The 22,110-nt window shown below is 34.3% G+C and overlaps 1 protein-coding gene across 1 annotated transcript in view; it reads left to right on the forward strand.

Annotated features, from left to right (window-relative positions):
- Positions 1 to 10,684: 10,684 nt before the first annotated feature.
- LOC107490082 (lupeol synthase) overlaps positions 10,685 to 22,110 on the forward strand; it is a 45,040-nt gene continuing 33,614 nt past the window's right edge. The window contains exons 1-3 of the mRNA XM_052262093.1: positions 10,685 to 11,430; positions 11,516 to 11,687; positions 11,781 to 11,915. The gene's annotated coding sequence lies outside the window, so the exon portion shown is untranslated. The remainder of the gene's footprint in view (positions 11,431 to 11,515; positions 11,688 to 11,780; positions 11,916 to 22,110) is intronic.

Consider the following 22,110-nt stretch of genomic DNA (forward strand, 5'->3'; position numbering starts at 1 on the left):
GATGCAGGTATTAGGTTGATACTTGCCCCAAGATCACATAGAGCTTGCTTGGTACAATTACCCTCTAATGTGCATGGTATCATAAAGCTCCCGGTGTCTTTAAGCTTCTCAGGTAAGCTTTTCAGAATGACTGCACTGCATTCTTCAGTGAGGTAAACTTTTCAGTTTCCCTCCAATCTTTCTTATGACTTAAGATCTCTTTCATGAACTTAGCATAAGAGGGTATTTGCTCAAGTGCTTCTGCAAACGGGATCTTTATTTCAAGAGTCCTGAGATAGTCTGCAAAGTGAGCAAATTTCTTATCCTGTTCCGCTTGGCGGAGTTTTTGAGGATGAGGCATTTTGGCTTTATCTTCCTCAACCTTAGTTAATGCAGGTTTATTACCTACAGAAGTGGGTTGGGAAGCCTTTTTAGAAGGGTTGTTATCAGCACTTGTATGTGATTGATCCCCCACTGGCATTTGAATGCCAGGGGTGGAAGCTGGAGTGGCGTTAGACGCCACCTCCTTGCTTGTTACTGGCGTTTGAACGCCAGAACCATGTTCCCTTTGGGCGTTCAACGCCGGATTCATGCTTGTTTCTGGTGTTGAACGCCAGAAATGAGCATGGTCTGGGCGTTCAGCGCCAGCTTTATTCCTCTCTGGGCTCTGATTGTCCTCAGAGGGATTTTGAGTAGCCATTTGTTCATTTCTTGGCTTCCTGCTGCTTTGAAGTGAGGTATTTAATGTTTTCTCACTTCTTAGCTGAACTGCTTGGCATTCTTCTGCTATTTGTTTTGACAGTTGCCTTTCTGTTTGCTTTAATTGTACTTCCATATTCCTGTTAGCCATTCTTGTTTCCTGTAGCATTTCCTTGAATTCGGCTAGCTGCTGAGTTAGAAAGTCTAATTGCTGATTAAATTCATTAGCCTAATCCACCGGACTGAGTTCAGCAGTTACTGTTTTAGCTTCTCCTTTCATGGAAGATTCACTGCTTAGGTACAGATGCTGATTTCTGGCAACTGTATCAATAAGCTCTTGAGCTTCTTCAATTATTTTTCTCATATGTATAGATCCACCAGCTGAGTGATCTAGAGAAATCTGAGCTTTTTCTGTAAGCCCATAGTAGAAGATGTCTAATTGCACCCACTCTAAAAACATCTCAGAGGGGCATTTTCTTAGCATCTCTCTGTATCTCTCCCAAGCATCATAAAGAGATCCATTATCTCCTTGTTTGAATCCTTGGATGCTCAGCCTTAGCTGTGTCATCCATTTTGGAGGAATATAGTGATTCAGGAATTTTTCTGACAGCTGTTTCCATGTTTTTATGCTGTTCTTAGGCTGGTTATTTAACCACCTCTTAGCTTGATCTTTTACAGCAAATTATAAAATAAAATAAAACGAAACAAATAAAAGAAATTGAAAATATTTTGAAATTGAAATCTGAATTTTTATATAAAATTTTCGAAAAAAATAGTTTAAAATTAGTTAGGAAGGATATTTTTTTGAATTTTGAAAACTTTTTTTTTTGATGAAAGAGAAAAACACACAAAAGACACAAGACTTAAAATTTTTAGATCCAATGCTCCTTATTTTCGAAAATTTTGGAGGGAAAACACCAAGGAACACCAAACTTAAAAATTTTAAGATCAAAGCACAAGAAAGACTCAAGAACACTTTGAAAATGCACAAGAACACCAAGAACAAAAGAAAGAACACCAAACTTAAAATTTTTAGAAAACCAAGACAAATTTTCGAAAATTAAAAAAAACTTAACAAGAAAACACCAAACTTAGAGTTTGGCACAAGATTTAATCAAAGAAAAAAATTATTTTTGAAAAAGATTCCAAAGGGGATACCCAATTATCAAGAACAACTACTAAAGCTCCAGGCAATTGGGCAGCAACTTCAGTGTTGATTTTAAAGATGTATTATTTTTATGGATAAAATAAATTTTTGAAAGCTAATGTTTTGAAAAAGCACAAGAAAAACAAGAAAAGACACTGAACAAGAAAAATTAAAGATCAAACAAGGGAAATAAACAAGAACAACTTGAAGATCAAGGAAGAACAAAGACACTAATACGAAAATTTTAGAGAAAAATATAAAAGATGCAATTGACACCAAACTTAGAACAAGACACTAGACTCACGAAAAATTAACAATTAATTAAAAAAATAATATTTTTGAAAAGAAATTTTTGAAAAGAAACTATCCTATAAAAATTTAATGACTCTATAACAGCAAAAATAAATTATTCCTAATCTAAGAAATAAAATAAGCCTTCAATTGTTCAAACTCAACAATCCCCGGCAACGGCGCCAAAAACTTGGTGCACGAATTTGTAATCCGCACAACTAACCAGCAAGTGCACTGGGTCGTCCAAGTAATACCTTACGTGAGTAAGGGTCGATCCCACGGAGATTATTGGTTTGAAGCAATCTATGTTTATTTTATTAATCCTAGTCAGGATGCCAATAAGATTAATTGGATTTAATGATAAGAAGTCAAAGTATTTGGAATAAGGAATTGTTACTTTATTAATGACTTTAATAATGGAGAATAAAAGCGTTACTTGTTGTGCAGTAATGAGAAATATGTTGGAGTTTTGGAGATGCTTTGTCCTCTGACTTCAACTCTTCCTCGAAATCCTTCTCCACACGCAAAGTCCCTTCCATGGCAAGCTCTATGTAGGGTGTCACCGTTGTCAATGGCTACTTCCCATCCTCTCAGTGAAAATGTTCCTATGCTCTGTCACAGCACGACTAATCATCTGTCGGTTCTCAATCAGGTTGGAATAGAATCCATTGATTCTTTTGCGTCTGTCACTAACGCCCAGCCTTCAGGAGTTTGAAGCTTGTCACAGCCATTCAATCCCAGAATCCTACTCGGAATACCACAGACAAGGTTTAGACTTTCCGGATCCTCATGAATGCCGCCATCAATCCGGCTTATACCCGAAGATTCTGATTAAGGAATCTAAGAGATACTCATTCAATCCGATGTAGAACGGAGGTGGTTGTCAGGCACACGTTCATGGATTAAGGAAGGTGATGAGTGTCACGGATCATCACATTCTCCATAATTAAGCGCGAATGAACATCTTAGATAAGAACAAGCGTGTTTGAATGGAAAACAAAGGAATTGTATTAAATCATCGAGACACCGCAGAGCTCCTCACCCCCAACAATGGAGTTTAGAGACTCATGCCATCAAAAAGTATGTAATTCAGATCTGAAAATGTCATGAGGTCCAAAATAAGTCTCTAAAAGTTGTTTAAATAGTAAACTAGTAACCTAGGTTTACAGAAAATGAGTAAACTAAGATAATTGGTGCAGAAATCCACTTCTGGGGCCCACTTGGTGTGTGCTGGGGCTGAGACTAAAGCTATCCACGAGTTGAGGCCTTTCTTGGAGTTGAACTCCAAGTTATAACGTGTTTTGGGCGTTCAACTCCGGATCATGACGTTTTTCTAGCGTTTAACTCCAGACAGCAGCATGAACTTGGCGTTCAGCAGCATGTACTTGGCGTTCAACGCCAAGTTACGTCGTCTATCTTCGTGAAAAGTATGGACTATTATATATTGATGGAAAGCCCTGGATGTCTACTTTCCAACGCCGTTGAGAGCGCGCCAATTGGACTCCTGTAGCTCCAGAAAATTCATTTTGAGTGCAAGGGGGTCAGGATCCAACAGCATCAGCAGTCCTTTTTCAGCCTAACTCAGATTTTTGCTCAGCTCCCTCAATTTCAGCCAGAAATGACCTGAAATCATAGAAAATCATACAAACTCATAGTAAAGTCCAGAAATATGATTTTTGCCTAAAAACTAATAATATTCTACTAAAAACCAATCAAAACATACTAAAATCTACATGAAAGTACCCCCAAAAAGCGTATAAAATATCCGCTCATCAGAGGTGCTGTTTCTATAGCACTTGCTTACAACCAGGTGAAGTAATCAAACTTCATGGCTAGCTTACAAAATCCTCATTTTATATTTCTATTGCTGTTTACATCTTCTGTGTGCAACTGAGTATATGTGTGTTTTGATTGTATGCACCTTTAAACTGAGTATATTCTTTCTTCATCTGCCACTGCTTGTGATCCTTGCGTCCACTAATCCAAGGCCTCTTTTTTCTCCAAAGCCTCTGCTCTGTCATGTGAGATTTCTAGCCATCTATCACTTTCATTCATTCCATTTCCATCTATGTTTTGATCGTATGCACCTTTAAACTGAGTATATGTTCTTATTTTGGTGTTGGACTATTCTGTGGTTAATGTGTATAGCCTTTTCAACCTACTCCAGCACCTGTGCCAACACCCCTGACTGGTTGGATGTCAAATCCTACCACTGTAGCACATGCTGCAGTTTCTGGAGGAGCCACTATAGGTCTTGGTACTGCTACAGGTCTTGGTGCACCATCAATCCCTGGTAATACATTTTCTTGCGGCTTGCTATTCTCGAGTTTGTAGTGGTTTTAACATCTAATTGGATATGGTTCTAATTCAATCTCTTACTTCTGACAAGTTTCATTGTCTTGTTTAAGCTGCTTTGAAGCACCCTAGGACCCCTCCGATTTAGCTACCGATGACAAAGCCAATCTAGTTGGTCGCTAAAATCGGTCACTATTTTCCAATTCGGGATCGATGGCTGTAAGGTTTTATAATTTCTCCTTTCATTCTGGTCTTGATCACACTGTTTGAAATGTTCTTTCCTTCTTAATATTGCAATCTTCATCAGCTTAATTAAATTTTACTCTACTATTTTGATCTGTTGCTTGCTGCATTGCTGGATTGTGATTCAACAAGTAGTTTAAGTATAACTTTCAACAAATAATTAGACTTTTTATATGTAGTTTAAGCTTCTGGTGTAAAATCATATCACAAACACTGATTGTGATATAAACACAAGCATGCACACTGCATTATGTGCTGAATTAGGAAGATGATTGCATCAGAGATTGGTTATGAATTTATCAGACAATTAGATATTATCACATCACATGAATATTATTTCCAAGAATCTAGCATTTGAATGCCATATATCTGGTCCCCTTTAACATTTTGAATTATAAGTTCATCTCCACAAGCTCCATTTCATATTCATGTTTATTGCATGCAGCTGTGTGAATCAGATATTGAAGCAGTAGAGGAAATTAACTTTTCAGTTTCTGAAGTGAAGAGCAACTACAATGTAAGATTTTCCCTTTCTCTTGTTTATTTGATGACCTAGTAATGACTTTAGTGTCTAATGGTGAAAAACTGAAAGTCTATCATGTTTATATTGTTATGGTCTTAATTCTTATCCTTTTAACTATTTCTATATTTCTCTATTTTTTTTCTCTTCCTATATTCAATGAATGATTACCTGATACAGGAAGCTACCCTCTTACCAAAATGGAAAGCATTTCAGATAATCATATATCTTGAACGGGTGAGATTACTGGGTACCCTTTTTTATCAAATAGCTATAGGTCAGAATTTGCAGCATTAAATCTTCTGGTTGATATAGATTTAAAGATAGCCAATTGAAAAAAATGAGGTACTCAATCATCCAGAATTCACGCAGCCTGTATATTTTCACCCATTTCACTTTATTCTATGTTATGGATTCTTATAACTACAAGATGATGGCCTGAATGACTCAAGTAAAATTGCTGCATTTGATTTTGATAGGTGTCTTGCAAAAACTGTTGTGAATAAGTATGCTTGAATTTTAAGTTTAATATTTGCTATTATATTTATTGATGCTGTTGGATTTAATATCTTTTATAAATTACAACCTTTTGATATGATGTATTAAGAAGCTTATTTATTTATTTATTTATTTACAGAGTGGGTGCCGACACTTGGTCCCTCATGTATCCTTCAAGTCCTGATAAACTACAAAGCTTATACAAGGACGGGTACAAGTTGGTGCGTCTGTTTTATTTAAAAAAAATGGCTGTAGAATTTTGTTTGATTTTTAGAACTCTTCTATGCTCATTCTCCTTTATTTGTATCTTGTGATGGTCACAATTTAACTAAAATGAATAGATAATAATGGCATTTCTGGTTCTCTATGCTGTTTATTGTCTCGCTATTGTTTATTATAGGTAACACCAATGAATCCAATATTGAACGTTGGAAAAATAAGAGACAAGTAGTCGTGGACTAAAAAATTGGACGACTCAATAATTTTATTGAGAAAGTGAAGGTTCCAATTCAGGTGACTTCTTTGAGACTCCACACATCTGTCTTCTACTATTATTAGCAATGCAAATATTGCTTTTCTTAGTGGCTATAACAATCGTTTTCTGGTTCAATTGTTTTCTGTGTTTGGGGCATTGCTTTGTTGACAGTGTTCATATTAGTTAAACAAAATTGAGTGATGTTAAAATTTGATGATATCTTTTGGTGATACTCAAGGTTAAATATTCTTGTTCTATCTTTCACCTGTTGGTACTAGTTATTAGGAAACATGGGTAATTGGGTATACGACACCTAACGCATATACAATGCGACATCGTTTGTTTAAGGTCTTCTCTAACCAATATATCCAACGGGATTGGCTTTAGAATTAGTGTGGTGATGAAGATATGAGTTGTCCGCAGAAAGTTCCTGTAAGTTTAATAAACCGGCTTCTTGTTGTTACATTAGAGAAGGTTTAAAAAAAACACTGCACGAGTCCATGGTAATTTCTGTTCTTGTAGCTTCCCTTGTCCAATACAGATTATAGTATCTTATTAATTAAAGTTTTGAAGCTGCCTGATATAGTGAACTCAATCATTCATGTTTGCTTTCCAATGGATAATGACATTTTTATCTGGGAGTTAAGACTACCCGATGGGGATGCCTTGGCCCTTGGGTTATTTCTCTTAACTGGAAAAAGATTCACAATATTAAGTTTTCAACTTATGTCTTAAATTATGTACTATTATATATTCTCACCGTTGATTACACTTGTTGTGGGTAGGAACCCTTTGTCAACATCCCAGAGGGTACTATTTGAGAAGCTTTGAAAGTAGTCCTAGGTATTACACACTCTTTAACTTCTTTACTACAATGTTAGCCCTTAGCATAACCTGTTGAGTGATATATTAATCTAACATTGTTTGCTTTCAGATGTTAGAAACCACCCCGTGCTAATTCATTGTAAACAAGGGAAGGTACTAAAATTTGTTCTTCTTGTTCCATGTTACTAACACTTGAGTTATTACTCCCAGACTTGAGGTTTTTAGCTTTTGCATGAAACAGCAGACTCATATTCATGGACTCCTTGCATCATGAGTTTATGGTCGCTAAAGATCTGTTTATACATCTGGAAAATCATCATCTACTGCTGGATTGACTGCAACAGTTGCTAAGGAACCAGAAACTGGAGAGTTTTGTATTGAGGTAAATGACATAACTACTATTTTATGCTTCTGGGTTTAGAAAGTAATTATGGTCTCAAATGAGGTCAACAGGATTTCTTCGGGAGATATTTTTAAGTTCACAACTATTTGAAACCTATACTATTTGTTGTATTTTGTGTTTGAGTGGCATGTTTTAATTTGTTTTGCTAATTTTAAACATGTTTTAATTTACTTCTCCTCTCGTATAAAGATCCTAAAGTATGAGCTGGTAATTTGCTTTTATATCTATAGTATTTAATATCATAAAGAAATTTTATTATAATTTTTCAGTTTTAATACTATACTTTTTTGTTTTGTATTATTTGCAGATTTAGCATACGGGACAAGTCAAGCATGGATATAAAATATGCAAGTAAATTGATATTTTTTTGATAAATATTAATTACTATTTTATTATGACAATTATTGTTAGACAAGAGTTTTATTATTTTGTTGAGAATTATTGATGAACATGTATTTGAAATACTAATTAAACCTTTTAATATCTATTTTTATTAGAATTTTATTATTAGTTATTTTGTCTTTTTTATAAATTTTATTATTATTTATTTTGTCTCTTTATTTATTAAATAATTTATTTTTGTGTATTTTTATTACAAAAATAACTTTTATTTTTACCAAAGAGGCAACTCTTCTATTAGTTGTATATTTTGAATATTAGACAACACTTGTATGGTTGCATATCCAAAAGAAAAAACAACACTTGTATAAATTGCATATCCAAAAGAAAAGGCAATGCTTTAAAAGGTTGCATATTCATAACTAATATGCAACACTTCAAAGTATTGCGAATTCAAACTTATAAGGAACACTTAAAGGAGTTGCATTTTATTGCAAATAGGCAACACTTTTAAGTAGTGGCCAAAATATAAGAGAAAAGACAATACTAAAAAAGTGTTGTCTCAAACACACTTTTGAAGTGTTGTTGTTTTTCAACCAAAGACAACACTTATCAAGTGTTGTTCTCAAAAACGTTGCTTTTGAAACAAAAAAAGTGTTGCCTTGATCTAAGGCAACGGCTACATATGCAACGTCGCCAAAAAATGTTGCCTTAGGTTCAAAAGTATTATCATAGATCAAAAGTAACTTTTTATCAGCTTTTAAACAATACTTTTTAAATGTTGTCTCAATTTAAAAATGTTGTAGTGAGTTGATAAAATTGAAGAGTTTGGGACAAATTTAAGTTTGACTAAAATTTGCTCTGAGCCTGCTCATCAATGCCATATACCTAAACATAAATCATGTGAATTATCCCATTTATACATAGAGATGCTATTTATTTTACATAGAAAAAAATTGATAAAATTAAACTTTTCATGCTCAACACATTTTTTTAGGTGAATGGAATTTAACAATTTAATCTTCACTCATAAATCATAATAATCGTGTGCCACTTAAATTAGCTAAAAACAACTAAAATTTATATTATTTTATATTTATTAATTAATATAAATATTAAATAAGACAAATTTTATTTATATTTTTTATTTTTCTACCATTATCGTTATCTTATATATGTATATAAATCAGCCCATGCACAATTTTCTTGGTCATCGATTGCTTCAGAGAGTCTCATTAATGATGATAATTAATTAAGCTGTTTTTTTTTTTGTGACTAATTAATTAAGCTGTTTGATTGTTAAGCTGATTATATTTGTTTTTTTTTAATTTAAATAAAATAAATTAATTATTTATTCAAATAAATTGATTTATAAAATTTTATTCTTTTAAAATTCAGTTATAATTTTACTGGTACAAAAAACAAAAAAAAATACGATATTTATGTTAGTACTAACAGTAAAAACAACGCTAAATTATTTTTACAATTTCGTTGTTGCTGCCAACGAAATTAGAGCAATTTTTTCCGTTCATATTTATGAAAAAGAGAAGAGAGAAAAAATCATTCTCAAACACTCAATTTTTTTTCTTTTTTTTTTTCTTCGCTAACAATAATAACGTAAAGATAATAATTTTTGTTTTCATTTTTTGTGCCAGTAAAATTATAATTAAATATTTAAAAAAATAAAATTTTGTAAATCGATTTATTTGAGTAAATAATTAATTTATTTTATTTAAATAAAAAAATCGATTATATTATTTTTAACAAATTACGGGAAGAGAAATACTAGTAGTATAGTGGTAATTAATTAAGAAAGGAAGAAAATTTAAGATTTAGGGAAGAATAAATTGAGGATATAATTACATTTCAGCTAATGTAAATTTTGTGACGGATGTTTTAGTGTTATTTTCTTTTAAGATAAATATTAGTGATTAATACTTTTTATTAATATTATTCAATATTTTAGATTAATATTTTATTAGATTAAGTATTATTTTGATTCTTTATAATTTGGGATGAAAATTATTTTTTTTAAAAAATTGTTTTTAACGTTAAATTCAGTATTAAAATTATTCTTTCATGTCCAATAATATAAAACCCAAAATTTTTAAAAAATTTTATTATGATCAAGTCTTAAATTATATAGTTATTTATAATTTTAATTTTAAAAATTATTTTATTAAAAATAGTTAAAACAAGTTTTGATTAGTTGAATTTGAAATAAATTAATATTTTTATCCAATTTTATAATTATTGGATTATTTTTTATATTTAAATTATAAAGTTGGTAGTTATGAAATAATAAGAATTTTATATGATTTGGACTTAATAATTAATATTTTAAAATATTAATACTACTGTTTTAGAAGATAAAGAAATTAATTATATTATCTCTAATTCTTGGATTTGAACATTTTATTAAAAATAATTTGTAAGATTGATAAATAAATAGTATTTTTATATATTATTAGGGTAGTGCTAGGGAGCCAATGGCTTAAGTGTACAATGTGTACAATGGGCTAAATCTTTGGTCCATGAATAAAATGAACATCACCATACTATATAGAATAACCATCCGATACCAAGGATAACCATCCGGATACCAAGGATAATAAACATCTCGATAAAAAATTAAACTAATTTTAGGGTTCACCAAAGATCGAACTCTTGACTTTTCGAATTTAGAACTCTAATACCATATCTGAAACCACTCATCCTAAAAGCATAACCTAACAAGACAATGTAACACTAATAGTCATATCTCTAATGCTTCTTAAACCTCCATTGTACACATTATACGCTTAGGCCATTGACTCCCTATACTTTCTCATATTATTATTATTGGATTAAAATTTATTTCTAATTACTATATTATCCTTGTCTTTATTTAAAATTACAAAACTACCCTTAAGCCTAATTTTACCTAAACCCTAATTTCTCCAATTCCTAACCCTAGCCCCCTTTGCCTCAGCCAAAATCCCTTCCTCCAAACCAGCAGCAAACACACAAAACCTTGAAGAGACGAGAACCAGAGAGAGATCAGAGAAGAGGAGAGGGGAAGATGAAAGACGGCGCCGACGGGCATCACTGCCGCCGCGCCGTCATGTTGCCGTTGTAGGAGAGGAAGCCGCGAGCCATAGCCACGTGACGGAGGAGAGAGTGCGTGCGCAGGGGAAGAAAGAGCCACCTAGATCGCTGCCACCGCGTTGCTCGGGACCGTCGCATCCTCGCCGCCAGCTTCGTCGGATTTAACCGTCAAACCCTCTTTGCCGCCGCCGTTGGAATCGCGAACAGGAGAGGGAGAAGATGCGAGCCATGGCCGGAGGGGAGAAGACGTCGTGTCTGGTAGCTGCCGTCGTGTTGCCGCCGTCGTCCTTGTCATAGAGTCAGTCGCCGCCACTTATGGTAGTCAGAGAGAGAGAACTCGAGAACAGAGGAGAGAAAGAGATCTGGGACAGAGCTGGGATGCAACCACCGTGCCCAGCCGCTGTTCGTGTCGTAGGCGTCGCCTTCGCCGGAGTCGCCATCACCGTGACCTTGTTGTTTCGGGTCAACCATGTCTCTGCCTCTGATGTACCTTGTCATGCTATATCCATTGGAACTGCAGTGGTTGGAGCTTGTTATTAGAGAAAGCAATGTGCCGCCACCGCCTTCTAGTCTGGTCAGCATCATCCTCTTTGTTCCAGTTCCAATGCCAATTTCTGTTTCTTAAGCCTGTAACGTTTTCTTCCTCACTCTACTATCATTTTGTTCATCCGTTATACTCTGTCTTAATTATAGTAGCATATGGTTTTATTCTAGTTGTCGATTTATCTCCTGAGCAATCACTATTGGTGTTGAGATCGTTACTGTTGCTACTACTAGAGTTGTGGGTGATGCAGCAGCCGTTCTGATCATTGAGTATAGCACAGTTGTTGCCAAAACCACCGCCGAGACTACCGCTGCTTGATTTAGCCGTTCTTTCTTTGTTTTGGTAAGCATTTTCGTTTCGAAAGCCCTTTAGTTACTATTCTATTATCTTACGCTGAGGTTTCGCGGCGTTAATTGCTATAAGTTTAAGTTTCAGTAGTTATATGTTGCGATTAGAGTTGCTGTGGTTACTGCGAAAGTGGCTTGGAGCTGAGGTTGCGGTTGCCGATGATTTCGGGTTGAGAGGAAAGGTTCTATTGGCGCATTTGGTTTATGTATTCCACGAGTCGAGGTAGGGGCCTTTTCAGAAAAGCATATTTTATAAATTGGAACTATTATATATGGATATTATGTGGTAAAAATGTATACTTGAGTGATTGTATAAGTCTTATGTAATGTTGGTTATTTTGGATGAATATGAATGCTTGTTTGATTCGATTATTATTTGGTTTTGTGAAACGGACGGTTTTGAAGTGTTTCTTTAAAGTCGCTTTTTTAAAACTTTGAAATCAAGTTTAATCTGTTGAAAATTTACTTGAGTTTGATTTGGTTTTCTTGAAATATGAAAATGGAATGTACCTTTGATTCAGTTGGAATTTGAGCTAATTTGGTTTTGAACCCTTTAAAGAGGGCTGTGAATTGGTTTGGATGGAAACCGGAAAGGATGGCAGAGTCTAGGTTTTAGAGGAGGTGCTGTCAAAATTCCGATAGAATCTGAGACTTTATTAAAATGTTATTTGGAAAATTACAAGTTAAAGACTTGTACTATTTTATTTGGATTATTTAAGAAAGGGATTGCTTATGCTTTTGAAATGAATTATTAAAAAAAAATTATGATTTAGTCTTGTTTCTTAAAAAAAGTATTGTATCTCTTTTGGGAGCAAGTTTTTTAGATGAGACTTATGTTTTAAGTAGGGGTGTTCGCAGTGCGGTTTGGTTCGGTTTTTGAAGGAAAAGCCATCCGATCCGATCGTTTAATTAAGTTACGGTTCGGTTTGGTTCGGTTTTTTTCAAGGTCATCCGAACCAAACCAAACCAATTAAAATCGGTTTGGTTTGGTTCGGTTTGTTCGATTTTTCAATCAAATAAAAAAAATTCTACCATACTATTATGCAATGTCATAAGATTGAAATCAACAAACCAAAATACACAATAGCTAACAAAGTCTTGATCTAATGAAATATAACGACAATAGAATTCGAATACGACAATTAAAGAAGTTTAATAGCTCAACAGTCAATACAACTGAAAATAAAAATAAATTGTCATTAAACTGATAGCAAAGTTATGGTGTCTTCTCCAACAAAATAGCTAAAGCTTCATAATGCAAACCAACCTGAAATAAAAAAAATAATTAAATAATAAGAACAACAAGAACAACAACAACAACAACAACAATAATAATAATAATAATAATAATATAAGGAGAACAATTCATACCATAAAACTTAACAAGATGTACTTTAATCAGAATCAACACCAGAATCTTCTTCATTAGGATCACGAGTGGGTGCAACTTCTACAAAATATATAAAACAAGAAACAATCATAACAAATAATATATATTAACAAAAACTAGATTAAAATAAAGAAAATTATAAGTAAAAACTTATAGCTGTCATCGGAGTTAGAGAACCCTTATAATTATTCAACACCCTTCCTCTAGTACTAAATGCCGATTCTGAAGCAACTGTGGAAACTGGCATGGCTAAGACGTCTCTTGCAATCCCCCCAAGAATTGGAAATTTAGTGGAATTCACTTTCCACCAATTTAGAATGTCAAATTGCACGCCACTCTTCTCTAATGCCTCCATAAGATATAACTCCACCTCATTCTTGTTAACACTCTCATTGAATTGCATTTCCTTCTCAAATTCCATAGCAAAAGAAGTTTCATGTGCCTCGAGCTCTTGTGTGCTAATTTCAGGAGGATCTTGCCGAGTAGACCTTTGATAGTTACCACCAAACAGCCTGTAGCTATCAAACACCTTGAAAAGCGTCTCCTTAACCTTTGAAGTTAAAAATTCAGCATCTTCTTTTTCATACAACTTTTCAAAACTCCACTTAATCAATTGAAGCTTATACCTAGGATCAAGAACAACTGCAATGAAAATCATCATGTTTGTGTTCTTTATATTTCCCTAATACTTATCATACTTGGACTTCATTTTCTCAGCCATGCTTGAAAGTACCGTATCTAAGCTTCCCATCCAATGCTTAAGTGTAGACAATATTTTACAAAAGTCATTAAAGTGTTCAGAAGATGTCACAAACATTGAACCAGAAACTTTGTTAGTAACCTCATAAAATATTTTTAAAAACTTGACAAAATGCCTTGCATTCTCCCAATCCTCAGACCTAGGAATCCCACCAGCCATCATAGCAAACTCAGAATCTCTCTCCCCCAAACGTTTAAATGCCTTTTGAAACTTCAAAGCACTTTCAAGCATTAAAAAGGTAGAGTTCCACCTAGTAGGAACATCTAAATGGACAGTGCCTTTTTCCAGAATTCTAGCTTCCTTAATCATAGTTTTGGACAGTACCTTTTTCCAGAATTCTAGCTTCCTTAATCATAGTTTTAAACCTCTCAGTACGACCAGGTGATGCACGCACATGCCGAACCGCATTTCTAATCTTTAAAATTGACTCATGCATTTCTCTCAACCCATCGTTCACAACAAGATTTAAAATATGAGCACAACATCTAACATGTAAAAACTCTCCCCTTAATGGATGTGAGTTCCAATCCTCCATTCTATTTTTCAAGTAAGAAAGTGCAACATCATTTGAACTAGCATTATCAACAGTAATAGAAAAAACCTGGGATATCCCCCAGCTCAACAAACATCTCTCAATCTTCCTACCAATTGTTTCTCCCTTGTGATTCTTGATAGCACAAAAATTCAAGATTCTTTTTTGCAACTTCCAATTAGCATCAGTGTAATGAGCAGTAAGGCAAAGATAGTTTAAGTTTAGCACAGATGACCAATAATCAGTTGTCAAACAAACATTTTGATTTGGTTGAGAGAAAACAGACTTCAACTTAATTTTTTCATTCAAATAAAGCTTCCAACAATCCCTAGCAACTGTGAGCCTTCCAGGAATTGGAAACTTGGGTTGCAAACAACTTGTATAATAACGAAAACCCTCCCCCTCAACATGCGAAAAAGGCAATTCATCCACAATAATCATTCTAGCAAGCGCTTGTCTACAACGATCAACATCAAATGACACGGCATAAAATGAACTACCTATCCCGTTCTTATCATCTTTTACCACATCTTGAAAACAAAGAATCTTTTGGGTAGGATCTAATGCCTCCTTCGGAAATTTTTTGCATTACGACAACAAGTGATTTTTCATGTTACTAGTGCCATTTTTATGTGTATCACATGCATAACTAGCCCCACACCAATTACATTTAGCTCTAGGATACTGTGGGTTACTAGTTTCATCTTTAGTAAAGTGATCCCATGTCCAAGATCTAGGTCTAGAAGGTTTTCTCTTGCCTTCGTCAGTCTCAGTTTCAGCAGAGTCATCAACGGGAGCTTCTTCAACAGCCCGCCTTTTCCCTCGGCCTCTACTAGCAAGCTTCCTTGTGTTTCGTTGAGGAGCTGGCACAGGAGGCAAAGCAGTCGGAGATCTGATGCTTGTTGATTCATTCGGAATAGGAACTGGAGGCAATCCAGTGTCGCCCATATTCTCACTTGAACTGTCGTCAAACTACATAAACAAGCAATAACCATTAACCAACAAATTGAGGAAGCAAATAAACCTTTATACCAACAAATTGAAGAAGCAATAAACCTTTATACCAAGAAATTGAACTTGGCAATAAACAACAATAAACCAAACAATAAACAAGCAAGGAACCAGCCCTAAACCAGCATTAAACCAAACAGAACAAAACTTGAAAATGTGAACAAGCAATGAACAATTAAACCAGCAATAAACACTAAACAGAATTGGCAAATTGAAGAAGCAATGAACAAATTGTAGAAGCAAATAAACCTTTATACCAACAAATTGAAGAAGCAATAAACCTTTATACCAAGAAATTGAACTTGGCAATAAACAGCAATAAACCAAACAATAAACAAGTAAGGAACCAGCCCTAAACCAGCATTAAACCAAACAGAACAAAACTTGAAAATGTGAACAAGCAATGAACAATTAAACCAGTAATAAACACTAAAAAAAATTGGCAAATTGAACAAGCAATGAACAAATTGAAGAAGCAAATAAACCTTTATACCAACAAATTGAAGAAGCAATAAACCTTTATACCAAATTAAACTAGCAATGAACTAAACAAGCAATGAAGAAGCAATAAACCTTTATACCAACAAATTGAACTTGGCAATAAACAGCAATAAACCAAACAATAAACAAGCAAGGAACCAGCCCTAAACCAGCAATAAACCAAACAGAACAAAACTTGAAAATGTGAACAAGCAATGAACAAATTGAACTTGGTAAATTAAACACTGAACAGAACAAAACTATTTACTATTTTCCTATTGTTTTGTCCATTTCTGTATTCATGTGAGGAATTATGTTAATGATTAATTATGTTAATGATTAATTGATTATATTAAAATTGAACTAGATCCCTAACATCATTTTTCAGGTTAAATCTATTCAATTCTATCAATCTTTATATTAAAATTGAACTCCTAGATCCTAACGTACAAAAAAAGATGATTAAACTAACCTGAACAAACTGAACAAACTGAACATTGAACAATAACCATTAACCAGCAAGCAGCAATACCAACAACAAGGCAAGAATGCATCAGTAAAGTTTACCTGAATAGATGGCTCGGGCTCCATATGCACTTGAAGGCTTTCTGGGTGGAGGCAGTGAGGTGACCCTACAGAACCCAGAAACGCTGCTGGGTGGAGGCTTTCTGGGTGGAGGCGGTGACGTCGAAGGCTCGGAGGTGGTGACGTCGGAGGTCCTGTGGGTGGGTGGGTGACTGGGTCTTCGTCCTCGTCTTCGCGGTGGGTGGGTGATTGCTGGCTTGAGTGGCTTCGACTTCGAGTTTCAGGGAGAAGGAGTGAAGAAGGTGGGTGATTGCTGGCCGTTTGGGTGCGTGGGTGGGTGGGTGACTGCTGGCCGTTTGGGTGAGTGGCTGAGATGTGGTGGCTGGCTCCGATCTGGGGTTTGGGCGGCGGGGTTAGGTTTCCATGGGGGGAGGGGAGGGACTCGCGCAGCTGTAGCCTGTAACGCGTTTGGAGGGAGGTGGGGTAGTTTTAATTTTAGGGTTTTCTTAAGAACCGGTTCGGTTCGGTTCGGTTAGGGTTTTGGTGGCAAGAACCGAAAACCGAACTGAACCGCAAAAAAATCGCAAAACATCACTTTTTTCGGTTTTTTTGGTTTGCGGTTAATTCGGTTTTCGGTTTTTTTGGTTCGGTCCATCGGTTTAGTTCGGTCCGGATCGGTTTTGAACACTCCTAGTTTTAAGGTTGTTTTAAATGTGAAAAGAGTTTATGTCTTTGAATTTGACTTGAAGATTTCAATTGGAGGAATTTTAGTGACTTTGAAAAAACCTGAATGTCTATTGACAAGTTTCATTTTACAATGTTTCGGGAAAAAGTTTTAAGTACTCCTTGAATTATGAATTTTTGCAAGACTAAAACAATTTTTGAGCAGTTTGAAACGCTTTAGGTTTAATCATGGAATTGAAACTGGTTTTTCTTAAGTAAAGAAAATGGTTTTGAAAGGAGTAATTGATTGCATGACTCGGTTTGGCTTAGATTCTATTTTTATTACTCAAATCAGGAAGCCAATGTTTTAAAGATTTTGAACGAAATTGAGGAAATGAGTTATGTTATCCTCCTCTAAGGACTTGAGACTCTGCCGAGGAACTTTTATTATAAAATCCCGTTGTTGGATGGATGATTTTGAATATTTTGAAAGAGATCTTTAATTTGCCATGGTTTTAGAAGTTTTGGAAAGAGGATGCCGAGGGTGGCTTTGTTTTAAAAAGGGAACCTACTTTGAGTAAAAGTGGCTTATGAACCTGAGATGATTTGCGGAATGAGAACTTTAAAGCCAAGGCTGAAAAGAATTGATTTTTGATTTCAAAGTGAAGTGAATTGAGAAAAAGTGATTTATGGCTTGAATGATGATTTTATGAATTTGATGATATTGGATAGTGGAAGTGCTATTTTGTTATGAGCCAGAATGGCTATGTTTGTTAATGAATTATTGCTGATTGTGGAATATGTTATGAGCCAGATGGCTGACTATGAATCATGAATCTAAGCCGGATGGCTGAGAAGAATGTTGATTTATGGCTGAGAATAAATACATATATGCTGAGTTATTGATATTGTGATTGTTGCACTTTCAATTATCTGAGATACGAGTTTCCCTAGGTAGAAGCAATGGCTAGCCATCACGTGCACCAGATTGAGACTCGATACTCGTAAGTGCGGCCGGACACTGTGAAAGTTTCGGATGAGCTCGCATTCGTGAATATACACCAGTGAGGGTGTTGGATGTGAATTATGATTATGATTGTGAATAACTCGAGTTGGGGACGCACGACAGAGGGACAGTCCAATGGTTAGCTAGCAAGACTTGTCGGGTTGGCTTTATAACCGACAGATGATATCATTAGCCACTAGGACGGGCATTCATCATATGCATCTATGTGACGTTGTATGGGTGTGCATATTGTACTTGGTTTGCCTTTGTGATTATTTGTGATTAACTGCTAATTGTTCTACTTGCAGTAACTATTTGTTTGTGCTTGAACTTTCCTATTTATGTTTGCGACTGAGACTCTGTTGGACTGTGGTGATTGGTTGTTGTTTGGGTGGTTGGGGCCTAGAGCCGTTGTTGATCATGAGGTGGGTCGAAGGCCATGTCTGGTTGATGTTTCTGGTTTGGAAAAGTATGAAAAACTAATTTGGTTCAGCTTAGATGAACCCTTTGAAAAGCTTTTTTTGAATATTTAAGAAATGAACAGTTCCTCTTTCAGAAAAGATTTTAGATTTTTCTTTTATAGTAAACCTTTGCTTTTAAAAAGATGCATAAGGCGGTTATTAATCACTAGAACGGTTTTACCTTAACGTATCTTATTATAGTAATTCTCAAAAATCCTCTACATAGAACCCTTTCGAGGATGATGTTCTCACCCCCCTACAAATTTCCCTTTTCAGGATATGGACGCAGAAGTCACGAAGAGTTTATGTAGTTGTTGTCGTGAGGTTTTGTATTGTTTTAGTTATTATTTATTGTTTCCTCGCCTTTATCTTTATACATTCTGTAAGAGGGGTAGGAATTGTTTTGGCTAATGCTTGTAAAATTATTTAATATATATACATATGTATGTACTCTTTGTGAGTTTTATAAGTTGTATGGTATATATGGATATACATTACCTAACAAAAGTATTTTGGAGCGATATTGTGGTTTAAAGTTTTAAACAGGCTCATATTTTAGTATTAAATAGTATAAGAGTCTTCGTAATATCCGAGCTATCAGAGTGGCGCAACCGGAAGCGTGACTTTTGATAGTTAGGATGTTAAATTATGGTATTAGAGTGGTCTTTCCTGTAGAGCCTAAGGAATGGACCGACTATGCTTCAATTGCCTACTCTGAGCGTTTGTCATGTAATAGGTCTTATTCAGATAACAAGAATTAGAGCCTTATGCACATGACGGTCTATTGATTAATGTCATTTGCCTTGCATTGCATAATTCCTGATATTAAGTTTGGCCGGTTTAATACTAGTGAATTATGTATATGAAAGCACTAATGGGTTGTCGTAGACGATATACGAGTAATAGGTAATGCGATTCGCGGATTTTGGAAACGTTAGAGACTATTTCTTGATGTTACTCAATATGTGTCTTGAAATTCTGCCAGAGTCAACTTGTTCCTTCCTAGCCTATCTTAAAGTTCTTGTTGCTCTTTTCTTTTGGAAAGTAGTTTGGATTTCCAACCCTATTTCTCTGTTCATATGCATCCTTGTGTGACTCTAATTGCATATGCCTATTTGAAATCATTAGTGTATCTGTCCTTCTCTGTTTAAACCCTTCTTCTGGATTAATGTATTTTTCTATATGATTTTGATCTTGTTTTGATGCCGCATGCCTTTTTAAGTTCTTATTCCGGGTCTCTTTTTAAAGAAATTATGATTCATAATTTTTTCTTATTTGGCTATGTTTACAATCACTTTTCGAATTTTTATAAAGTCTCTTTTGATTCAATATACACTCATCTATATAAAGCTTTGAAAATTTCTTATGCAATTTGAAAACTATTTATTTCTAATACCTCACCTGTATTTTTACTTGTTTATGGAACTACACTTATATTAAATAGAATTTGACTTTCTAATAATTTTACTACAGTTCCAATGCATATCTTTATTTGATTATTGATTTATGTATTTTTCAAAATTTTGGAAAGAAAGGATTTTTCACTTTTATCCCAATTGATTTTCATTTGATAAACTTCAATAAATATATTTTGATTTGGGTTTGGTCTAGAATACTACATTGTTTAAGCCATTGTTGTTCTTTTGAAAATGTTGGACTCATAGCTTTCTTCTTATGAACGGACTCGTTCTTTCTTAAGCTTTTCATCTCTATGAATGTAATATTTGATTCTTTTTTTAAATATTTTTCTATCTCTTGTGAGCACTACCATCAATCTCAGCTTCCCTTCTCTTGTGAATCTCATCCTTATATGAGAGTCAGCTTGATTTGTTTCAATTTCGTGCATCTTTTATCCTCTCATTATTTTTGCCGGAGTTCTTAGTCAAAGATTCTTTATCGAGAATTTCTATCAATGAGTTGATTCCTTTTTAACATGTCCTAATCTTTTTGAATGTTCTTGTGAGGTGGTGATTTCAAGTATACTCTCGGAGTTCTGTTTTGAACTTTTTTAAAGACGCTTTGATTCCTCTTTAAGGATATTGTAAGTCAAATTTTTCTGTTGCTTGATTGTAAATGAAACCATTCTTCAATTTTGACAAGGCTGTTTTAAAGTTGGTAACGCACTATTTATTTCCTTTACCAATTTACAAGCAAATTTGTACCTCTGATTTTCTTTTCTAAATAGAGTTTAACTTCCTCTTTCGTCTTTGCTATAATTTTTATACACGCTTGTTTGAATATGAACTTTGAGAATTTTTGAACAAGCATTTGATTTTCTCCCGAGTTTTATGAATTACTTTTGGATAAGTTGTGCACCTAACTATCTTTCTAAAATATTTGAGGAAATATTTTAGCTCTTAGCCAAACCTGTGTTCATTTTATTTTAAAACTCTACATAATCTACTTCAACATGAAATTGTATTAAAGTAAAGTCACGTTTATACTTTTGTTACTCTCTCGAAGAATGTTGTTGCTTAACTTTTCTTTTAGATTGCGAAGTGATTTTTTTACAAGTTTTTTATTCTTTTATGAACAATGTATTCGGAAGTATTTTAATCGTGCTCTTGAGTTCTGTGAGTTTTGTCTTGGGTTTGAGATATTCTTTTCTATAAACCTCATATTTCTTCGACTTAGATTGAATTTGTTTCAAACTAATGCACTGATTTTCTTCTTATTGATCCTATTGAATTTCTTTGATCCAAGGGTTATCTTTGAAGTTGTCAAATGATTTATTTCTAGCAAACTTCATTGCTTGAGCATATTTGTTTACCTGGAATTGCATACATTCTTTCAAATCTATGAGTATTTTCCTTGACATTTGTCTCTCCTTTCTAAAATCTTGTATCCTTCTGAGTAGACTCGAGAATTGTTTTGATGTCACGTGCGACTTGTAGACATAGTAATGCAATGCATTAGTTCTTTAAGACGTGATATGTGTATATAAAAGTTGAAGCGGTAGGTGTACAACATTATGAGTTGCGGGTGGTTTATTCCTTGTGAAATAGTCTGTGGGTGTTAGACTTGTGACCGGTTATGGAGTTGTAAAGTGAATGATGGAGTTGGAAAGTTGAAGCTTTGAGGTTGGTACGAGATTAGTGCGCGGATGTTAAGCACGTCGTTTTAACCCCATCCTGTTTTATCGCCTTCGATGCCTTGCTTTACTATCACATGTTTGAACCATGTCACCTTTTGCATTGAGCCTATCTTGTAACGTTTGCTTTGCAATCACACTCCTACCTTTGTATCTTATGCATACGACAATCCAAGTATTTGAAAATCGTATATATGTTTATATGTTGGGATATTTTTGCTTCTTCCTTAAATGTGTTCAAGAGTGAACTGTTATAAAATTCCTCTCATATTGTATCAATTTTCGAGGACGAAAATTTTTATAAGGTGGGTAGAATGTATGACCCAGAACTTTTGAAAAGTCTTATTATGATCAAGTCTCAAATCATATAGTTATTTATAATTTTAATTTTAGAAATTATTTTATTAAAGATAATTAAACCAAGTTTTGATTACTTGAATTTGAAATAAATAAAGATTTTTATCCAATTTTACAATTATTGGATTATTTTCTTATTTAA

This window comes from Arachis duranensis, chromosome 5 (assembly GCF_000817695.3).
Source record: "Arachis duranensis cultivar V14167 chromosome 5, aradu.V14167.gnm2.J7QH, whole genome shotgun sequence".
NCBI lineage: Eukaryota > Viridiplantae > Streptophyta > Magnoliopsida > Fabales > Fabaceae > Arachis > Arachis duranensis.